This window comes from Protopterus annectens, chromosome 6.part0, assembly GCF_019279795.1.
Source record: "Protopterus annectens isolate FY-2018-M chromosome 6.part0, PAN1.0, whole genome shotgun sequence".
Classification (NCBI taxonomy): Eukaryota; Metazoa; Chordata; order Ceratodontiformes; family Protopteridae; genus Protopterus; species Protopterus annectens.
In genome coordinates, this window is record NC_056737.1 from 18,999,844 (window position 1) to 19,020,928 (window position 21,085).

Here is a 21,085-nt window from a genome sequence, read left to right on the forward strand (position 1 = left end):
TGTGCATTTTGAGATTTAGACTTCTGGCATTGAGCAGCATTACCCTTAGTTTTTTTCCTTTTTTGTGTTCTAGGGTGGTAGGTTTAGAATTTGAGCCTTGCCTAAAAAGGCACTATGGGGTGGCAAGAGCCTTTGCCAATATCTGGAATCCCAGGGGTGACAGGTGCAAGCCGTCCCTTGCGAAGCAGCGTGGCATGTCCAGCATGTCATCCCAGGCAGACAGACACTGGATCCACTTTGAATGACACCAGTGTTTAAGCCAATTGTTAAAGCTGATCATCTTATCTCTGTATTGTGGCATCATTCTTGGTGAAGGTAGGATACTGCTCAAGGTCAGGGTCATACCTGCCTGGGCTACATAATCAGAGAGCTCCTCAATGTCTCTTTTCATGTAGTCCAAGGAGGTACGTCTCAGGTCGTTTACACCAGCGTGGACAATGACTGAGTCATATTTGTACCTGCTGTTGAGAGACCTGAGTGCTTGCGTTATGTGGCGGATTCTAGCGCCCGACAGGCAGCTTACTGTGACCTTTTCCTTACTCAGTCTGGTGAGTGGGACGTCAGTGTGTCTGACTATGGAGTCACCAATGACTAGTGTGTCTGGCATTGTGTTTGGCCTTAAGGGCTGTGACGGTTTGACACACTGACTGTGAGGTCTATGTGTTGCAGGTGTTGTGTTCTGAGGTGGTGGTTGTTTGGGTGTCTGCTTTGGTGGCCTCTGCTGTTTTGGTAGATTTTTGATCAGAGCCTCCGAGTATGTCTTTGTGTGTTTATGTGTATGATTTGAGGTTGTGATGGTACTATGTGAGACTGGGTCTATAGTGTGTGTGGTAACCTTCTTCTCCTCCTGACTGGTCTTGCCAGTCCTATGTTGAGAGAGCTCAGCCTCCAGTTTGGCCGTATAGTTGCATCGCTCGCATGTATTTGTGTTTTGTGGGAGGAGGAGAGGGTTGTCTGTGTACATGAGGCAATTGTAACATTGCCTCAATATTCCCAGGTTCACCAGCTGAGCAGGAGAGGACACTAGCAACTGATCCCTCGACATGCTAGAAGGAATAGACAAAAAAACTTTAAAAAGATTCGGGGCGTGGGTGACCGAGAAATGGGGGTTGCCTTTTGGGGTACTATCTATGACAAGAGTGCCGTATCAAGGTAATAAGTACTGTAGGAGCAAGTGCTACGTTTAACAGATAGAGAATAGTCTACTTGGAGTAGAGTGGAGATGATCTTTTTAATTATAGGATACGCTGATTAGATCAGTAGTATAGTTCGAGGAAGGTAGTTTTAAGGGAAAATTTGAAGAGTGGACTTTAGGTAGCCGAATAGTTTAAACCTGCTTAACGGAGCTGCCCTAGTGTGCAACAGTGGCAACTCAGCTAAAGCGTGCTTTATAGCAGGGGGCTGGAAAAGACAGGAAATGACCCAAAATGGCCAATAAACTACAAGTTACTGCTTTAAACCACTCCTCTGAGGACAAACAGGCAGCTCAGTACTCCCTACTCCCACTAGTGAGTAAAGAAACTACCCCTTGACCAAACAAGGAAAATGGAGAAAACAGGAACCAAGACAAAGCCCAGGGATCAGCAAAATCTGATCACTGGAACAAACTATTAGAAAAGTATGGAAAACAAGAGTATTTTTTTTTTTCAAGTTTTTTTCAGAAGGTCAGAAAATACAGTAAATGCTGTGTTTTTCGATTAAATGCTATCAAAAGCTAGTACACTTGAGTGTATTAGCCTGTTGTTTAACTTTTAAGCAAAACTTAAACAAGCAAGTGCAATAAACAATTCAAGCTATTAAAAGCAGTAAAAGTAGGTAATAGCAGAATAAAACAGGCAGAAATAGCAATCGAAAGGCTTAAAAAGTCGAAAATGCAGAAAAAATACTTAAAATCTGGAAAGTTTGTCTTTTCTGGTCTCTGCTGCTCTAGGAACTCTGCTGGACACCACGAGGAGCTGTGCTGAGTTCTCTATAGCCAGAAAAGCCCGCCAAAGCGTGCTTTATAGCAGGGGCTGGAAAAGACAGGAAATGACCCAAAATGGCCAATAAACTACAAGTTACTGCTTTAAACCACTCCTCTGAGGACAAACAGGCAGCTCAGTACTCCCTACTCCCACTAGTGAGTAAAGAAACTACCCCTTGACCAAACAAGGAAAATGGAGAAAACAGGAACCAAGACAAAGCCCAGGGATCAGCAAAATCTGATCACTGGAACAAACTATTAGAAAAGTATGGAAAACAAGAGTATTTTTTTTTTTTTCAAGTTTTTTTCAGAAGGTCAGAAAATACAGTAAATGCGGTGCTTTTCGATTAAATGCTATCAAAAGCTAGTACACTTGAGTGTATTAGCCTGTTGTTTAACTTTTAAGCAAAACTTAAACAAGCAAGTGCAATAAACAATTCAAGCTATTAAAAACAGTAAAAATAGGTAATAGCAGAATAAAACAGGCAGAAATAGCAATCGAAAGGCTTAAAAAGTCGAAAATGCAGAAAAAATACTTAAAATCTGGAAAGTTTGTCTTTTCTGGTCTCTGCTGCTCTAGGAACTCTGCTGGACACCACGAGGAGCTGTGCTGAGTTCTCTATAGCCAGAAAAGCCCGCCAAAGCGTGCTTTATAGCAGGGGGCTGGAAAAGACAGGAAATGACCCAAAATGGCCAATAAACTACAAGTTACTGCTTTAAACCACTCCTCTGAGGACAAACAGGCAGCTCAGTACTCCCTACTCCCACTAGTGAGTAAAGAAACTACCCCTTGACCAAACAAGGAAAATGGAGAAAACAGGAACCAAGACAAAGCCCAGGGATCAGCAAAATCTGATCACTGGAACAAACTATTAGAAAAGTATGGAAAACAAGAGTATTTTTTTTTTTTTCAAGTTTTTTTCAGAAGGTCAGAAAATACAGTAAATGCTGTGTTTTTCGATTAAATGCTATCAAAAGCTAGTACACTTGAGTGTATTAGCCTGTTGTTTAACTTTTAAGCAAAACTTAAACAAGCAAGTGCAATAAACAATTCAAGCTATTAAAAACAGTAAAAATAGGTAATAGCAGAATAAAACAGGCAGAAATAGCAATCGAAAGGCTTAAAAAGTCGAAAATGCAGAAAAAAATACTTAAAATCTGGAAAGTTTGTCTTTTCTGGTCTCTGCTGCTCTAGGAACTCTGCTGGACACCACGAGGAGCTGTGCTGAGTTCTCTATAGCCAGAAAAGCCCGCCAAAGCGTGCTTTATAGCAGGGGTCTGGAAAAGACAGGAAATGACCCAAAATGGCCAATAAACTACAAGTTACTGCTTTAAACCACTCCTCTGAGGACAAACAGGCAGCTCAGTACTCCCTACTCCCACTAGTGAGTAAAGAAACTACCCCTTGACCAAACAAGGAAAATGGAGAAAACAGGAACCAAGACAAAGCCCAGGGATCAGCAAAATCTGATCACTGGAACAAACTATTAGAAAAGTATGGAAAACAAGAGTATTTTTTTTTTTTTTCAAGTTTTTTTCAGAAGGTCAGAAAATACAGTAAATGCTGTGTTTTTCGATTAAATGCTATCAAAAGCTAGTACACTTGAGTGTATTAGCCTGTTGTTTAACTTTTAAGCAAAACTTAAACAAGCAAGTGCAATAAACAATTCAAGCTATTAAAACAGTAAAAATAGGTAATAGCAGAATAAAACAGGCAGAAATAGCAATCGAAAGGCTTAAAAAGTCGAAAATGCAGAAAAAATACTTAAAATCTGGAAAGTTTGTCTTTCTGGTCTCTGCTGCTCTAGGAACTCTGCTGGACACCACGAGGAGCTGTGCTGAGTTCTCTATAGCCAGAAAAGCCCGCCAAAGCGTGCTTTATAGCAGGGGCTGGAAAAGACAGGAAATGACCCAAAATGGCCAATAAACTACAAGTTACTGCTTTAAACCACTCCTCTGAGGACAAACAGGCAGCTCAGTACTCCCTACTCCCACTAGTGAGTAAAGAAACTACCCCTTGACCAAACAAGGAAAATGGAGAAAACAGGAACCAAGACAAAGCCCAGGGATCAGCAAAATCTGATCACTGGAACAAACTATTAGAAAAGTATGGAAAACAAGAGTATTTTTTTTTTTTTTTTTTTTTTTCAGAAAGTCAGAAAATACAATAAATGCTGTGTTTTTCGCCTAAATGCTATCAAAAGCTAGTACACTTGAGTGTATTAGCCTGTTGTTTAACTTTTAAGCAAAACTTAAACAAGCAAGTGCAATAAACAATTCAAGCTATTAAAAACAGTAAAAATAGGTAATAGCAGAATAAAACAGGCAGAAATAGCAATCGAAAGGCTTAAAAAGTCGAAAATGCAGAAAAAATACTTAAAATCTGGAAAGTTTGTCTTTTCTGGTCTCTGCTGCTCTAGGAACTCTGCTGGACACCACGAGGAGCTGTGCTGAGTTCTCTATAGCCAGAAAAGCCCGCCAAAGCGTGCTTTATAGCAGGGGCCTGGAAAAGACAGGAAATGACCCAAAATGGCCAATAAACTACAAGTTACTGCTTTAAACCACTCCTCTGAGGACAAACAGGCAGCTCAGTACTCCCTACTCCCACTAGTGAGTAAAGAAACTACCCCTTGACCAAACAAGGAAAATGGAGAAAACAGGAACCAAGACAAAGCCCAGGGATCAGCAAAATCTGATCACTGGAACAAACTATTAGAAAAGTATGGAAAACAAGAGTATTTTTTTTTTTTCAAGTTTTTTTCAGAAGGTCAGAAAATACAGTAAATGCTGTGTTTTTCGATTAAATGCTATCAAAAGCTAGTACACTTGAGTGTATTAGCCTGTTGTTTAACTTTTAAGCAAAACTTAAACAAGCAAGTGCAATAAACAATTCAAGCTATTAAAAACAGTAAAAATAGGTAATAGCAGAATAAAACAGGCAGAAATAGCAATCGAAAGGCTTAAAAAGTCGAAAATGCAGAAAAAATACTTAAAATCTGGAAAGTTTGTCTTTTCTGGTCTCTGCTGCTCTAGGAACTCTGCTGGACACCACGAGGAGCTGTGCTGAGTTCTCTATAGCCAGAAAAGCCCGCCAAAGCGTGCTTTATAGCAGGGGCTGGAAAAGACAGGAAATGACCCAAAATGGCCAATAAACTACAAGTTACTGCTTTAAACCACTCCTCTGAGGACAAACAGGCAGCTCAGTACTCCCTACTCCCACTAGTGAGTAAAGAAACTACCCCTTGACCAAACAAGGAAAATGGAGAAAACAGGAACGAAGACAAAGCCCAGGGATCAGCAAAATCTGATCACTGGAACAAACTATTAGAAAAGTATGGAAAACAAGAGTATTTTTTTTTTTTTTCAAGTTTTTTTCAGAAGGTCAGAAAATACAGTAAATGCTGTGTTTTTCGATTAAATGCTATCAAAAGCTAGTACACTTGAGTGTATTAGCCTGTTGTTTAACTTTTAAGCAAAACTTAAACAAGCAAGTGCAATAAACAATTCAAGCTATTGAAACTCTTGGTACTGTATCATATGAAATTGACAATTTAATGCCCTGACAGAAAGAGTTGCAGAAGTATATACCTTTTTTCTCCATCTCTCTAAAGCTCTAGACTCTCTTTCAGAGGGTAGAGGATTTTTGGCAGTGGCGGCCGCAACCCCTTTAGGGCCCTGAGAAATAGCTTCTGGGTCTGCAGAATGGGCTTTATACAGATGAAAATGAGAATCCGGGACCCTGTAGTATCTATCGGGTTTGGCAGGGGCCGGAGGGAGAGTATCAGGGGCTGTACTGACATCATTGTACACATCATCAATTACATTCAAAACAGGAGGTATAGCTAAGGGCCTATGTTGAGGCAAATGTAAAAAGGTCCTTACTCTTTTTCTAGAATCAGAGAATTCCTGACCTTGCCATTGAAAATGCTCTCTCATGGAGTGTAGAGTCTCACCAAAGGAAAACTCTTCGGAGGGAGGCCGAAGGGATAGATTCTTCAGCATCAGAATCCTCATAGGGCGAATAAGCCTCCTCCTGGTGGTCTGACAACTCAGATCCATCCATGGACTCATCTGAAGAGTGTAGGTCAGAGGGGTCAGTCCTGGGCCTTTTGTCTGGTGGAGGGTGAGAGGCCCTGTCCGGGTGAGGTTGTGAACCTCTAATTAAAGAAATAAGGTCCTCTGCAAGGCTGAGGATCTGAGAACTAGAGGAAGGCCTCTGGGAGGTAGTCTTGGGAGGCAAAGCTTTAGAAAGTTTAGCAGCTTTAGCCCTAGAAAAAGCCTTAATAGACATGGAAGCAGGGGGCCTAGCTGCCCCACGTGCAGGAGTAGAAATGTACAAAGGTATGGTGTCGGACATTTCCTGGACACTTGTTTCGGTAAGTAGCTCGGTAGCCGACTCAGCCGGGGCCTCCCGGGCCACGGTGGTCGGTAGAACTGATTCGGAAGAAGGAATCTCCGAGGACCTGGTTTCGGCCGAAACCGAGACACTCGCGGTAGGCCTTACCGTGGTTTCAGCCGAAACAGCGGGCCGCGAGTGTCGGTCCTTGTACTTCCGTTTTTTCACCAAATGCGATGTCGGAGTCTCCGACGGCATTTTATATGCAAAACTGGCCCCAAAAAATTCCTCTGCAAACTCCGACCGACATCTAAGAGTTCGTCGGTTGAAGGAAGCACAGGCTGAACAGGCCGATACGTCGTGGTCTGGGCCTAAGCAAGGAAGGCAGTAGGAATGGAAATCCTTATGAGGTAATTGTTTCCCACAAGTTAAATAATTATTTACTTTTCCTGACATCGGCTGAGGCAAGAAAGAGTCCCCAACGGGGTACTTAGCTTTTTCGAAGTCTTCGGTAGCTGAATTCACTGGATCTGACCGACCGGCACTTGCGAACAGCTTCTGCTTCGAGCACCGCGCGGCAAGAAAGACTGAGGAAAATGGCATCGGCTGATGCTTTTATACCCCAGACGCTCTGACGTCGGGGAAAGGGCGACATCAGCCGAGGCCAGACCCAGACTTTGGAATCCAGCCGACCGAAGGGCTGCCTGAGGCAGGACAACCCATATGTTATGACTGCAGATGCATCCTTGAAGGACATCTGGCTAGTTCTAAGAAACAAAATTAAGCTAGAAGGCTTCCCTCCAACACAGAAAGGCTTGGGGGCTCAGAAGCCTACAAACAGTCTAGACCACTTACAGGAAAGGCAGGAAACAAGCTTAATTTTTTTTTTCTTTTCCAGATGCGCTCTCTATACACAGGAGGAGTGCCTGAAATTAGAATATGATCTCACTGCACTCAGTTGAGTGAGCAAATGAGATGGGCCCAGAAGGAGTATCCAAACACAAATTTACAAGAGGGGCGGGCAGTTTCAAAGCTACCAAGATTAACACCAAAACAAAACCATGGAGGGTGGGTGGGGAACTAACTGAAAAAACAGAGTCAAAACTTCCAGTTCAGTTAATATTCAATGCAACACAAATAAATCAATTGCAATGCTGTATTATTTGAAAAAAGTACAGATAAAAGGTTCTTAAATTCTCTTATACGTCCAGTTGAATACAGTTAGATATTAGCCGGCCAAAGCTCAGGTTATAAGCAGAAAATATTCCAAAATGTACCACTTAAATAGGCATTAACAGGATACAATGAATGAGACTACCTCCAACTGCAATTACTGTCTATGCAGGATTCTAACAGGCAATAAAATCTAGCAATCACTAACTGAAAAAGCAGACTCAAAACTTCCAGTTCAGTTAATATCCAATGCAACACAAATAAATCAATTAAAATGCTGTATTATTTGAAAAAAGTGCAGATAAAAGGTATTTAAATTCTCTTATACGTCCAGTTGAATACAGCTAGATCTCAGCCGGCAAAGGCTCAGGTTTTAAGGAATCCTCAACTTTAACAGTATGCATTCTGTTAATGAGCCAGTTGGCTACCCATCTAGTTATGTATGGGTTAATCCCCAGCTGGGAGAGTTTCTCAATGATACCTGAGTGGGGGCTTGTGTCAAAAGCCTTGGGCACGTCAAGACAAGCAGTATGCACTGTTCTGCATTCATCCAGGGCTTTGGTGACACTTGTGAAGTTGTCCATCAGGTTCAATATCATGATCTACCCTTAACGAAGCCAAACTGGGTCGGGTCAAGAATTATTTGAAGATCAACTATGTCCTTGTTGATAAGGTCCATGATGATTCTTTCCATGGACTTGCAGATAAGGCTGGTTTGGGTTATGGGTCGCTAGCTTCCAGGGTCAGTTGATGGACCCCCTTTGTGCAAGGGTATTGCTGTTATTGTTCTCCACTCTGCTGGAACAAAGCCAGTGCAAAGGCTGAGGTTAAAGAAAGTGCCAAGTGGTTCTCCTAGGTCTTGTTTTAGATTGTTTAGAGAGCAGCCTGGGATGTTATCTATTACCATAGAGGCTATATTTTTGGCATTGGAGTGTGAATATGAGCTACTCTTTGGAGATACTAGGTAGAGTAAGGTATGCTTTGGGGTATGGTTGGTGGAGACGGGCTGAAGTTTTCGCCAAACTGTCAGCTAGCAGGTTGGCAATTTCCTCAGATTCAGTATGAGAGGTATCATCCACTATAAGTTAGGCACATAGTTGGGCATTCCCTTTTAGATTTTGGATATAGTTAAAGAATGCCTTATGATTATCCTTAGCTAGGGATGCTAATTTAGCTTCACAATTAGCTTTAGAGGATTACAAACTATCTTATTTGCTTGTTCAAGCTGTGGAGAGTATTCTTCTGCTGAGTAACTTCCTTCTTTTTTTAGACATCAGTTTCTTCCTTTTTTTATATAACCTGTTTATACTTGAGGTCCACCAGGGTGGCCTGTTTTTTTTCAGGAGGACCTGGTTTTGATCTGGTCAGGTACAGCAGAGTCTACACAGTTGTTTAGGTGGTTATATAGGGCATTTGTTTACTCCTCTGCAGAGAAGTCATTGTTGGCTGTGTTAGCAAAGGGTTTAAAACTTTTTATACCATTGCCTAGTAGTCTGTAGTTTACTTCGGAGAAATGTTTCATTTTTTTTGCTGCTGTGGGGTGTCAAGTCTGATCATTACTTCAAACAAGACAGATTTATACTTAACACTTATACAATTAATACTTGTACACTAGGATGTGTAGCAGTCTGCTGCTTTTGTGTGAAAGAAGCCGAGGGGAGAGACAGTTTAAATTAGTTATAACAAAGTAGTCATATGGGAACATGGTTGCTGTATCTAAATTAGCACCGTAGGCATTAGAATGAAGTGAAGCTCTATGTTTGTTTGCTGTGGTACTGCCATCGACTGGGTCTAGGCCCTTCAGTGGTTCTAAATCAAGCCCAAACAGTAACTCGCTAATAGTCGATTAGCAGCAATCTCCTGTTGTCTAAAAGATTTTGCTGGTCACCTCTGTACGCAAAGGAATTTTCCCCCTACCAACATTGTGAATATCATGGTGCATAGGGGTAGTGGAAGTTTTGGTTATAGCTAATAATTTCGTATATATTGTTGTGTACTTGCTGATGACATGACAGCAGCTCCATTCAATCAAGAACTAGAAGAAAACAGGCTTATTCATGTGTATATGGTCATTTTACTGACACGTGTAATTCAGTGAGAGGTGTTCAGGGAGTACCTTTCGGCTGTCTGCGTGGTCATCTCAGCTACCCTTTTCAGTGTCTATACTTGTATTATTAGTGTTATTTGTGAGGGAAATTAAAGATGCATGACTCCGCTACATGTTTTATAATTACAGTTTATTTGAAAATTTTATTTGGGTATACAGGGGGAAGTTTTAAGGATTGTGGCCCCTCAGTATTGTGGTCTTCTGTCGACCAATTAGTTAGGGTTTCATCAAGTCTTACTTTGCCCACAGTTTAGTCAGTATTTTAAGAGTTTATGTTACATTAACCAGGTCAGCCCTTCTGGCAGTGCTCATTTTTACAGGAGACCTGAGATAGGTAAAGACTAATACAGCAATGCATGTCTAATGTGTGACTGAAGGACTACATGAAATACCTAGTTTCTAAAGACAGTTTGAGTTTCTCTGCAGAGATCTTGATGTTCCACGTGTTTTTAAATATGTATTTTCTTTTCTGGAATACTGGAATAGGGTTACTTGTACTGGATTCACTAAATGCTTTAATATGTTGAGGGCATCCGACCGCAAAAAAAAAAAAAAAAAAAAAAAAAAATGTTCCCAAAAGCATCTGACTGCCAAAACCATTTTTTTTCCAGTGGGCACTATATGTCAATGCGGCGTATTCAATTCAATTTTTCCAACTTACTATAAGACACTCCAACCCCATTTATGTGCTGCATACTAATAAGTCTGTTGTCAGTAACAGCCCACTTTGTCTTCATTACATTTTATTTCCATGTTGAAAACAATTTTCACTTCTGTGTCTCTACTGGCAAGTTTCACTTATATTAATCCATGTAGGAGTCCAGTTTGTGTTTTTTTTTTTTTTTTAATTTTAGCATGCTGAGAGTTACATTCCAAGCATCACATTTATGAATGTTGTAAATAAGTACAGAACTTGAGTTAAGTTGTAGAAGAAAGGGCATTTAAAATTTTCTGTATTTGTTAAATTGATGTTTTGTTAACCTGAAATATAAATTTCCAAAGACATGCATCTGGAGCTTTTCTCCCCGGGCCTCCTCTGAAAATAGGCTCTGTCCTAGTCGGACTTTCCTGGTCAATAAATGTTATACAAATAAATAAAATAAATTTATGGTCTGACCTTACTAGGCAACACAGAGGAGGTAGTGCAGTGACCCCCACCCCATGTTGGTGAGTAGTAAATCTAGGACATCTGAGCCCCTTGTGGGGGTGGAGACTATCTGTTCCAGGGCATTTGTATTGACAGAGTCCAGAAACCTCAGGGCAAGCATGTTTGTGCTTGTGTATGTCACCCAATTGATGGAAGGATAGTTAAAATCTCCAATGACCAAAGTGTTTGGCTGTATAGTGAGTGACTCTAGTAACTCCAAGTAGGCAATTTGCTTCTCTTGGTATATGGTGTGGGACCTGTACCTAGCAATGATGTGGTAGGGTGCTTTACCTATAGTTAGTTGAACCTGGAGTAGCTCATGAGAGCCATACTGTTTAACCAGTCTCGAGGTGTATTTGGCTTTAATGAAGATGGATACACCCCCACCTTTGGTTCTTTCACACCCGTTTTGGGGTCTGAGCATTGTAGCCTTGCATGGTTGGGGTGCACTCTTTGGCCTTGAACCATATCTCAGTGATTGCACAGACAACAGTATCTTCCAAGGTGAGGAGCGTTTCCAGGGAGTGCAATTTCCTGTTTAGGGTCCTAGCATTAAGCAGTATAACCTTGAGTTTGTCTTGCGTGGATTTTTTATGTCAGAAATTTTGTGGTTTTGATATTACCTAAAAAGGCACCATGGGGGAGGCAAGCACCTTTGCCAGTTTCCGAAAGCCTAGAGGTGACAGGTGACGGCCATCTCTGGCAAAGCAACATGGCCTGTCGACCATTCCTCCCTGGCTGACAGATACTGGATCCCCCTGGAATGACACCAGAAGCTAAGCCAAATGCTGAAGTCAATAATTTTTTGTCTATACTGTGGCATCATCCTGCATGAAGACAGAATGTTGCTTAGGGCTAGGGACATACCTGCCTGGGACACATAATCTGAAAGTTCTGAAAGTCGGTCATGTCTCTCTTCATATAGTCAGGACAGGTACGTCTCAATTCATTCATCCCAACATGTACCACAGTCATAGGAGTAATTATGTGACTTGAGTGCATGAGTGATTTGACAGATCCTGGCCCTTGACAGGCAGCTGACCATGACCTTCTTGTACAGCCTGGTGAGGGAGACATCTGTGTGTCTCATTATGGAGTTGCCTATGACCAGAACATTTGGTTTTGAGGCGTTTTGCCTTATCAGCTTATTTACTGAGAAACTGGTGTGTGTTAGTATGTGTAGTGGATTTTATTTGCTTTGCAGCGTGTACAAGTGGTTTGTGCTTGGGAGGTCTCTGATCTTTTGGTAGGCTTCTACTGAGTACCTCCATGTATGTGGGTTTATGTGTTGTGGCCTTGTTTTGTGTGAAAGGTGATGTGTGTGTGCTGACAACCTGTTTGATGTCCAGTTTGTTGTTACATGAGAGAACTGATTACAAATTCATAGTATAATTACATCTCTCACATATTGTATTTGTTTGTTTTAGGAGTAAGTGGCTGTCAGTACACGAGGCAATTACTACATTGCCTCCTTATGCCCATGTCAATCAGGCTGGCTGGAGAAATGGTTCAAAACTGACCGGCTATTATGGCAGGTTTCTACAGTAACTACTAAAGGGGAGTGGGCTAGTTTGACCACCTTTTGGTCTAGGATTAACAAAGGGGCTTATCCTATCAAAGGCTAGAGTGAAAACTATGGCAACGCTTATCAATGCGCAATGCAGCAGGGAAGCTTTGGAGAGTTCACTAACAGATGTCTAGGACAAAACTGTCTTTCAAGGTTATTGCGTCTATACAGGGAACCAGTGAACCCCATTGAGCCATGTGCAGCTACATGCAAATGCAAGGCTTAAATACAGGCAAAATTAAACAATTTTTAAGCTAAATTACCAATGGGAAGGAGCTTTTTTTCCAGTAATATCCAACCCAGATGAGGCTCAGACTACATACTTCTGCCACAGGGGTGCATGCAAGCCACTCCTAATATAAGATGGCTGGAATAGTGCTCAAGTGTAATGATACAGTCTGGATTCAGCAGATATGAATCTAGTCTACACTATGTGCTAGCTACTTAAGATACTAGAACAGCATTTTTTAAGTGCAGAAAAATATAGTAAAAAAATCAGCAAAATAAGGCAGCAAAATGATAAAATACAGTCAGCAAAGTGCAAAGAAAACTCAAAAAGTACTTATTTTTTCAATTTTAGCAGTAGATGCTTTGGATTTTAGCAGAATCTCTCCAGACTTCTGGCAAAAGCCGCCAAACATTGAGAAGCTCCAGTTAGATGATTTGCAGTGGTACTGCCCTCTGCACAAACTGGTAGCTCTTCAAGCAGCTGTGAAAAGTGGGAGACTATGGAGTGCATTTCCTATAGAGGATTTTAAAGTGGAGGTTTTAATCTGTCGGACTAGAGGAGGGATAGCCCAAATCTGAGTATAGAAGTTTTATCATCTTTGTGTACCTCTTCTAAGGAAATTAAAAGTACTCTCTCATAAAGTTTATAATCTCAACTAATGCAAATTCTTCAAGCGAAAGAGACTGCAAGGATGTATATTCAAGGTCTGAGCCTGGTTACTGTGACAGAATTCAGTCTGGCCAAGTAGAAATTCTCCTTTGGAGGATAAAAGAATGATGGAAGCCTCATTTACATTTTCTTTTGCCCACAAAGACTTGTCAGCAGAGGTGTAGAGATGCATTTTCAACATAAAAGCAGATGTATATTGGTTAGGGAGAGAATGCAGGTCTCTGATTCTCGCTAACACTTTACTGCACAATATTAAAATATACACAAGCAAATGCCCTGCACTGGTGTTATAGAGGGATAAACCTCTGACTATGACACAGGTGACCCATGTTTGATTAGTGTCCAGGACACCTGACAGAGCAGCAGGGAGGGTGGATGTGCCCATCCTGGAGAAAGGGTTCTACATCAGTGTTTTCAGTTGATGATCCCTGTTAGAGACTGGGGACATTACCAGAGGAGGAGTCAGGGGAGGGCACTGGGGGTTAGCTGAGCTGCTGCAAAGGCAGGGTGATATACCACGGATTCCATACTGCATGCACAGCGGACAGTAATATGCTGCCAAAGGGGGAGGGTAAAGTAACAGGGTATGCCAAAATAAGACCCCCCCCCACCCCACCCCAGACAGATACTCAGACATGCCAAGCTCCTTTGCTTACAATCTGTGTATGACCTCAGAAATTACCAGAATAATTGCAGGGGGGGCATGGAGTAGCTGGTTCACCCAGTTTGGATTGGGAAGGAGGGCCAGGCCATTAATAATGAGGGATGGGTGGAAGAACAAAAAACAATATTCATAGGCAAACAATTCGTAGACAAAACTAGGAGAAGAAAATACTGGATAGTCTTATGTACACGGATCCAATAACACAAGTATGTAGAGGGTTCAGGCTCACCGTATGGGATAAAACTTCTTAGTAGCTAAGAAGTGTTTTTAGGCTTATGCACTATAAAACATTCCACATCTGCCACTCCTACACACTTGCAGTATAATTCTGGATGGTTAAGATGACAGTGCCAATACAGATGCTGATTTTATTTTCATGTTTGATGGAAAAGGAATTCCAGATTGTTCCTTACGTACTTTTTTAACAAGTGTTTTGCCTCCATTTTTGGGAGCTATCAAAAAGGGCATGCTCTTCTGCACTTAGTATAACACTTACATTTTTTTTACTAGTTTTCTTCTACAGCCTCTTTAAATTTCTTTATCATTGCTGTCTTTTTTGATCTTAAGTTTTTCTTGTTTCCTCTCATTCCCTCCTGTAACCAGCTTTACATATCTTTTCTTAGAATGCTTTTCAAGAGATTTTGCACATTTTTCAGCAAGGTAAGAAGAAAGTGCTTTTAACTGCCTCATTTTAATTGCATGTTGACCTTTAAACAAATCGTACAAGACTCTAATCTATGTTTAGTACCGCAACAAAATTAACACTACATACAGTGATACTTGAGTGCAGTTTGTCTACCAAAAGCACACGTGACTATGGACTTAGAAGGAGAGGCCAGAACTTTATTTCATCTAAAATATGAAATGATATTTCTGTCATTATTCTATTTTTCATGAAAAAAAAGTAAACAACAAATAACGTCATGCAATCTATTACACACCGACACTTCAGCATGAAACCAAGATATCTGCAGTACTCGGACAGAAGAAACAGTGTGCGCTTAAAGTACAGTTGTGTATACTTACCATAAATGTAGATGTTCAAGTGTATTCACTGTTGCAGTCATCACATTTGGGTTAGCCCTGCCAGGGTAGCCCTCGGCCGGCCCAAATACCAAAGGCTTAGTATTTCTGCGTCGGTTACTATCGCTTAAGGACTGACGTCAGGTCATCAGTAGTATAAAGTAAGGCAGCCAATGCATTACATCAGTTTTTCTTGCCCTGTCAGGAGCCCCCCAAGTGGAAGCCAGGTTATGATGGAAGAACTCCACCAGTAGAAAGTAAATACTAAAATGTTCCTAGTAAGCAGAGAGAGAGAGAAAAAAGAGGGGGTTGCAAGGAGGGAAACCAGGACAGCAACAGTGAATACACTCGAACATCTACATTTATAGTAAGTGTACACAACTGTACTATGTTCTTCGCGTTTCACTGTTGCAGTCATCACATTTGGGTTGATTCCCAAAGCTGAGAAAAGAAGTGGAGGCAGTCAAGGAGACTAGGGGCTGGCTAGAATGGCCTGTAAGACTGCAGTGGCAAAGTCTGCCCTGGATTTGGAGAAGATAGACAGGTGGTAATGCTTGGTGAAAGTGTGAACAGATGTCCAGGTGGCAGCCTCCAGGATGTCCCTGGTGGGGACTCCTCTGAGGAAAGCTGCAGAGGTGGAGGCTGCTGTGGTGGAGTGAGTCCTGACCCCCTTAGAGGGAGGTTTTCCATGTTGCTTGTAACAGAAATGGATGCAGTGTGCTATCCATTTGGAAACTGTTTGTTTGGAAATGGCTTTGCCCTCTGCCCCTGCAGCAAAGCTAACCAGTAACTGATCAGACTTTCTGAATGATTTAGTCCTGTCTAGACAGAATCTGAGCTGTCTATGCACATTTAGAGAGTGCAGGATCCTTTCCCCCTTGTTTTATGGGTTAGGAAAAAAGGTGGGCAAATGAATGGATTGGTTGAGAGCCACACTGGACACCACTTTGGGCATGAAGGATGGGTTAGTCCTGAGGGAAACCCTGTCAGCATGGAAGATGATGAAGGGCTCCACAGCCATGAGAGCTTGTAGCTCAGAGACTCCTCTGGCTGAAGTGATGGCCAGAAGAAAAGCTGTCTTCCAGGAGAAAAATTTTAACTCTGCTGAAGATGCTGGTTCAAAGGGTGACAGGGTGAGCTTTTCCAACACAAAGTTAAGGTCCCAAGCTGGGGTGGGTGCTCTTCTGGGTGGTCTCAAGTTGCTACCCCCTCTTAGGAATTGTTTGATCAGAGGGTATGAGAAAAGGGGCTGTCCAGTGTGGAAATGAGCAGAGATGGCAGTGGCATGAATTTTAATACAGGAAAAGAGGAGACCACTGTGTAGCAGGTCAGCTAGGTAAACCAGGATGAGAGGTAGGGAGGGCTGTGCCGTATTGGCTGCATTGGCCTGAATCCAGGTGCAGAACCTTTTCATTTGTCAGCATAAGACTTTCTAGTGCTAGGGCGTCTAGCCTCATGTATAACATCTAGAACCTGTTTACTGAGGTTGGCAGACTGATCAGTGGTCAGGGAATAAGCCAGGCTGCCAAATTGAGGATCTGTAATTGGGGATGCATGAATTCTCCTTCCCTCTGGGTCAGGGGGTTGGGGTCTGAGTGAGATGCCATGGTGGCAGTGGGGACCAGTGCTTGCGGGGCCAGTCTGGAGCAATAAGAATTGTCCTTGGTTTTTCCTCCCTTATTTTGAGTAGTACCCTGGTGATGAGAGGTAGTGGAGGAAATGCATAGACAGATAGATTTACCCAGGGGAAGGATAGGGCATCCACTTTCCAAGCCATGCAGTGATGTTCCCTGGTGTAGAACTTACTGAGCTGATGTTGGTGTGGGAGGCAAAGAGGTCGACCTTCGGGGTGCCCCATTTCTGAGTTATTAGATTGAAGGTTCTTTTGTCTAGCTGCCACCCATGTGGATCTAGAAGATTTTTGCTTAAGTGGTCTGCCAGAGAGTTTAGAGAACCCAGCAGGAATTGTGCTAACAGGTGGAGTTGCATGGCAGAGGCTGTGTGCCAAAGGGTCATGGCCAGCCTGCATAAAGGGTAGGAGTGAGTCCCTCCCCACTTGCTGATATACCACATTACAGTGGTGCTGTCTGTTTTGATCAGGAGAGCCCCTGGAGAGAGTAGGGGTCTGAAAGCTGTCAATGTGTGCTGGACAGCGAACATCTCTTTCTGGTTGATGTGCAGATGGATTTGCTGTGGGCTCCATTGGCCCTGTATGCACCTGCTGTTCAGGTGAACACCCCAGGGATAGTCTGTTGGGTCTGGATGGCGGGGGTTGATGAGAAAGGTATCCCCTTGTTGTGGGAGCATGCTGCTGCCCACCAAAGAAAATCTTTCCTTAGGCAAGGTATATCATTGGTATAAGAGTTTCCAGGTCTTAAGAGTGTTGACACCAAAGGCTTTTTAGGTACCACTGAAGTTTCCTCATATGTAGTCTGGCATATGAATGAGTAGAATCCAAGATGCCACGAACCCCAGAGCTTGCAGGATTTTCCTTGCAGATAACTGGGGTCTGGTGGCTAGCTGAGAGAGGTAGGCTGTTGGGTAAGTTTGCTTTTCTGGTATAAGGAATGCCATCTGGGATGTTGTGTCCAGGCTTGCTCCCAAGCATATAATTTTTTGGGTGGGTAGTAGTTTGGATTTCTTTTCATTGATAGTGTACCCTAGGGAGGTCAGTAGGGACTTTACAAAGGCCAGGTGCTTGGGCAGCTTTTCCTGACCATCTGCCTGAATTGGGCAAGTCGTCTAAGTATGGGTAAATCTGGATATTCCTTTGTCTGCAAAAGGCAATGGTGGGAGTCAGACATTTTGTGAAAACTCTGGGAGCAGTAGATAAGCCAAAGGGAAGCACAGAGAACTGAAAGTGCAAGGATCCTGCCCTGAAATGTAGATATTTCCTGCATGATTCCCTGATAGGGATGTGGAGGTAGGCCTCCTTTAGGTCTAGGGTGGCTAGCCAAGCATCCCTGGAAAAGCATGGGTAGCAGTTGCTGGAGGGTGAGCATTTTGAATTTTGGCATCACCAGAAAGGTGTTTACAATGGATAGATCGAGGATGGGGCGCCAGATGCTCTCTTTTCTGGGTACCAGAAATAGTCTGGAGTAGAAACATTGGGCTATCTGTTCTGCAGGAACGTGCTCTATTGCCCTCTTAGACAGCAGAGAAAGGACTTGCCTTTTCGCCTCTGCCCACTGGTTTGGAGCTTGATCTGGGAACCCTTTTGGGGTTGGAAGAGTGTGGAAAGAAAATTTGTATCCCTGGGACACTATGTTGAGGACTCAGCAGTCACTGGTAATGGTGGCCCAGGTGCTTGCGTGTAAGGAGAGTTTTCCCCCTAGGGGTAAATGTTGGTGGGCAGAGGGAGGGGGTGGGGGAGGAGAGTCATTCTGAGTTCTTACCATGATGGGGTGGCTTAGAACTCTCTGGTTTTGAAGTGGAAGAATTCCACTTCTGATCTCTGCATTCCCTGTGGCTGCTGTCTGAGGGGTCTGCTTCCCCGGGGTCTGGGCTGAACTGACTTGGTGGGAGCAGGAAAGGACCAGTGCTTGGAGGGGCAATGCCTGCTGAACCTTGGCGGCTGGACCTGTAGGAAATCCTTAACTGTCTGCATAGATTTAGCTTTTTCTTCCATCTTTTTTAAGACCTCCTCTGCCTTAGTGCCAAATAAATTCTTTGTGCAAGGGTGCATCCAATAATTTAGATTTAACATGGTCTGGCAAGGGCTGTTCCTTAAGCCATGCATGTCTTCTAAGGACAGAACCGGTGACTGCTGCCCTGCAGGAAGCTTCTAGGGCATCAAAACCACAGTGCAAGGTATGCTTAGTCACTTGACTTGCAGAATGCATTAACTCTTTAGAATCTTTAGATTCTCCACAAGCAGGAAAGGAAGACACTTTTTGTTTGAGGAGTTCCATGGTATGTTGCTGAAATTTTAGCATATGGAACTGGCAATTTAGTGCTCTGATAGCAAGAGTAGCAGAGGTGTATACTTGCTTACCCCATCTGTCTAATGCTTGGGAATCCCTATATGAGGGGGTGGGATTCTTAGCAGAGGTTGCTTTAATTCCTTTGAGAAATTACCTCAGGGACAGCAGTAGGGTTTTTGAAAAGAAATTTTTGTGAGTCAGGGACTCTGTAATACCCATCAGGTTTTCCGGGGGAAGGAGGGAGAGTGTCAGGAGTCAAACTGGTTTCCAGAAAAACATCATCCACAACATCCAGGACTGGGAGAATGGCCAGGGGTCTGTGCTGTGAAGATCCAAGAATTCTCTGAGTCTCTTTTTAGACTGAGGGTAGTCCTAACATTCCCATTGGAAATGCTCCCTTAAGGTATGAAGGGTTTCCCCAAAGGAATAGTCCTTGAGTGGAGAGGCTGAAGGAATGGATTCCTCTGCATCAGAATCCTCATAAGCAGAGAGGGGTTGCATGTCTTCATATTCAGATGCATCAGAGTCATCAGACTTCTGTTCAGACAAAACTATTGGGGACAGATCTCTTTTCCTTTTGGAAGGAGTAGCTTGGCTTCCCCTGATCAGTATGATAAGGTCTTCTGCCATTTTAAGCATCTGAGACTGAGGCAAGGAAGCAGGTGCCTGAGATTGGGTCATTGGTTTCTTGGGTGTGGTTCATACCCTGTGCCGTAGAAACTCAGTAGTTTTTGAAAGAACGGTAGGCCCAAAAGAAGTTGTCGGTTTGTGATGAGAATCGTTAGTGTGAAGTACTTCCTCAGAAGCCGGTGCATGTTCAGTGGCTCCAGACCCATCCGAGAGTTAGGCAACAGCAGGATCCTTAGTCAAAGAAGAGTTTTGCGGCATACCGGACTCCAAAAGAGCCTCGGTAACGGCCTGCGAATCCACAGAAGGAGGCATCAGGGGCTGTGAAAGCACCTCACTGAGGACCGGAGAACTGACAACTAGCTGAACGGAAGCATCATCTGTAGGTTTGGACCTGTGCGGTCTGTCTCTGTCTTTAGCCTTACTTTTTTTGGAAGATCTGCTGTCAGATGGCTTACCGAAGTCATATCGGAATTCGAGGACTGTAACCGAAAATATCTAGCTACAATATGGGCTCGACGATGTATAGTTCTGGCGTTAAACAAAGCATAAAAGCGACAGTGAGGGACATCATGGTCTGGGCCTAAGCAAGTGATGCAGTAAGAATGAAAGTCTCCGTGTGGTATTTGCTTTCTATAGGCGAGACAATTGTTAACTTTTTCTGACATCGGTTAGAGCAAGAAAAAAGGATCCCCAACGGGGTACCTAGCTTTAGAAGACTTCAGCTTCAGTTCAGAAGACGAAACTCAGGTAGCAGCCAACCGGCACCCATGCAACTGCTTTTGCTACAGGCTCCTTGGCAAGAAAGACTTATGTAATGGCATCGGCTGCCTTACTTTATACTATTGATGACCTGACGTCAGTCCTGAAGTGACAGCAACCAATGCAGAAAAACTAAGCCCTGGTATTCAGGCCGGCTGAGGGCTACCCTGGCAGGGATAACCCAAATGTGATGACTGCAACAGTGAAACACAAAGAACATCTACAGTTATACATAGGATTTGCATGCCATCCACATCAGACCCTTCACAGGCACAGTACCAGTACTGGTTCTTGTAGGGAAATATGAACTGGAAAAATCTAACTAGTTAACAAATGCATGAAATACATGTCCGTGATGACTATTCCAGCACATATTAGTGAAACAATCAAAGATGGTAAATAATTATCATCTTTTGCAATATAAACTGCATATTCTAAACTTCTCTTTGAAGCACTATGAATTTTCTGATCTGAAGATAACCTTCCAATGTGTCTGTATCAATTAAAATTACTCATCTTCCTTACTTAACTCCTACCTGAAATTATCATTTTAGAAATTCGAAAGTAAGACTTTCCATCATGTCTTCAAGACACTACAGTAAACCGAATGGAGAGCTGAAAAGTCAGCAAGCAAAGGAGAATAGTAGTGCTGAAATTGAATTCATCCTCAAATCTTGGTGAGCACCTTCATGAGGTGGACCCTGTTTTTAGAAAATCTCACCAAGGCAACACTGATATATAGGCTGTACTTATATAGCATTGTAGGTCAAAAACTAAAAAAAGATAGCTGGGTGCACAAGACCCAGGATAAAAAAGTGCCCAATCCTGGTAGGCGTACTGGTGCCAGGACTGGAAAAAATGACAGTGTAGAATCCTCAAAATACAGAAACACCTC

The 21,085-nt window shown here is 42.8% G+C and overlaps 1 protein-coding gene across 3 annotated transcripts in view; it reads right to left on the reverse strand.

The window, feature by feature from the left end:
• SCFD1 (sec1 family domain containing 1) overlaps nucleotides 1-21,085 on the reverse strand; it is a 3,579,547-nt gene that overhangs the window by 1,559,767 nt on the left and 1,998,695 nt on the right. The gene's annotated exons all lie outside the window — the stretch shown is intronic.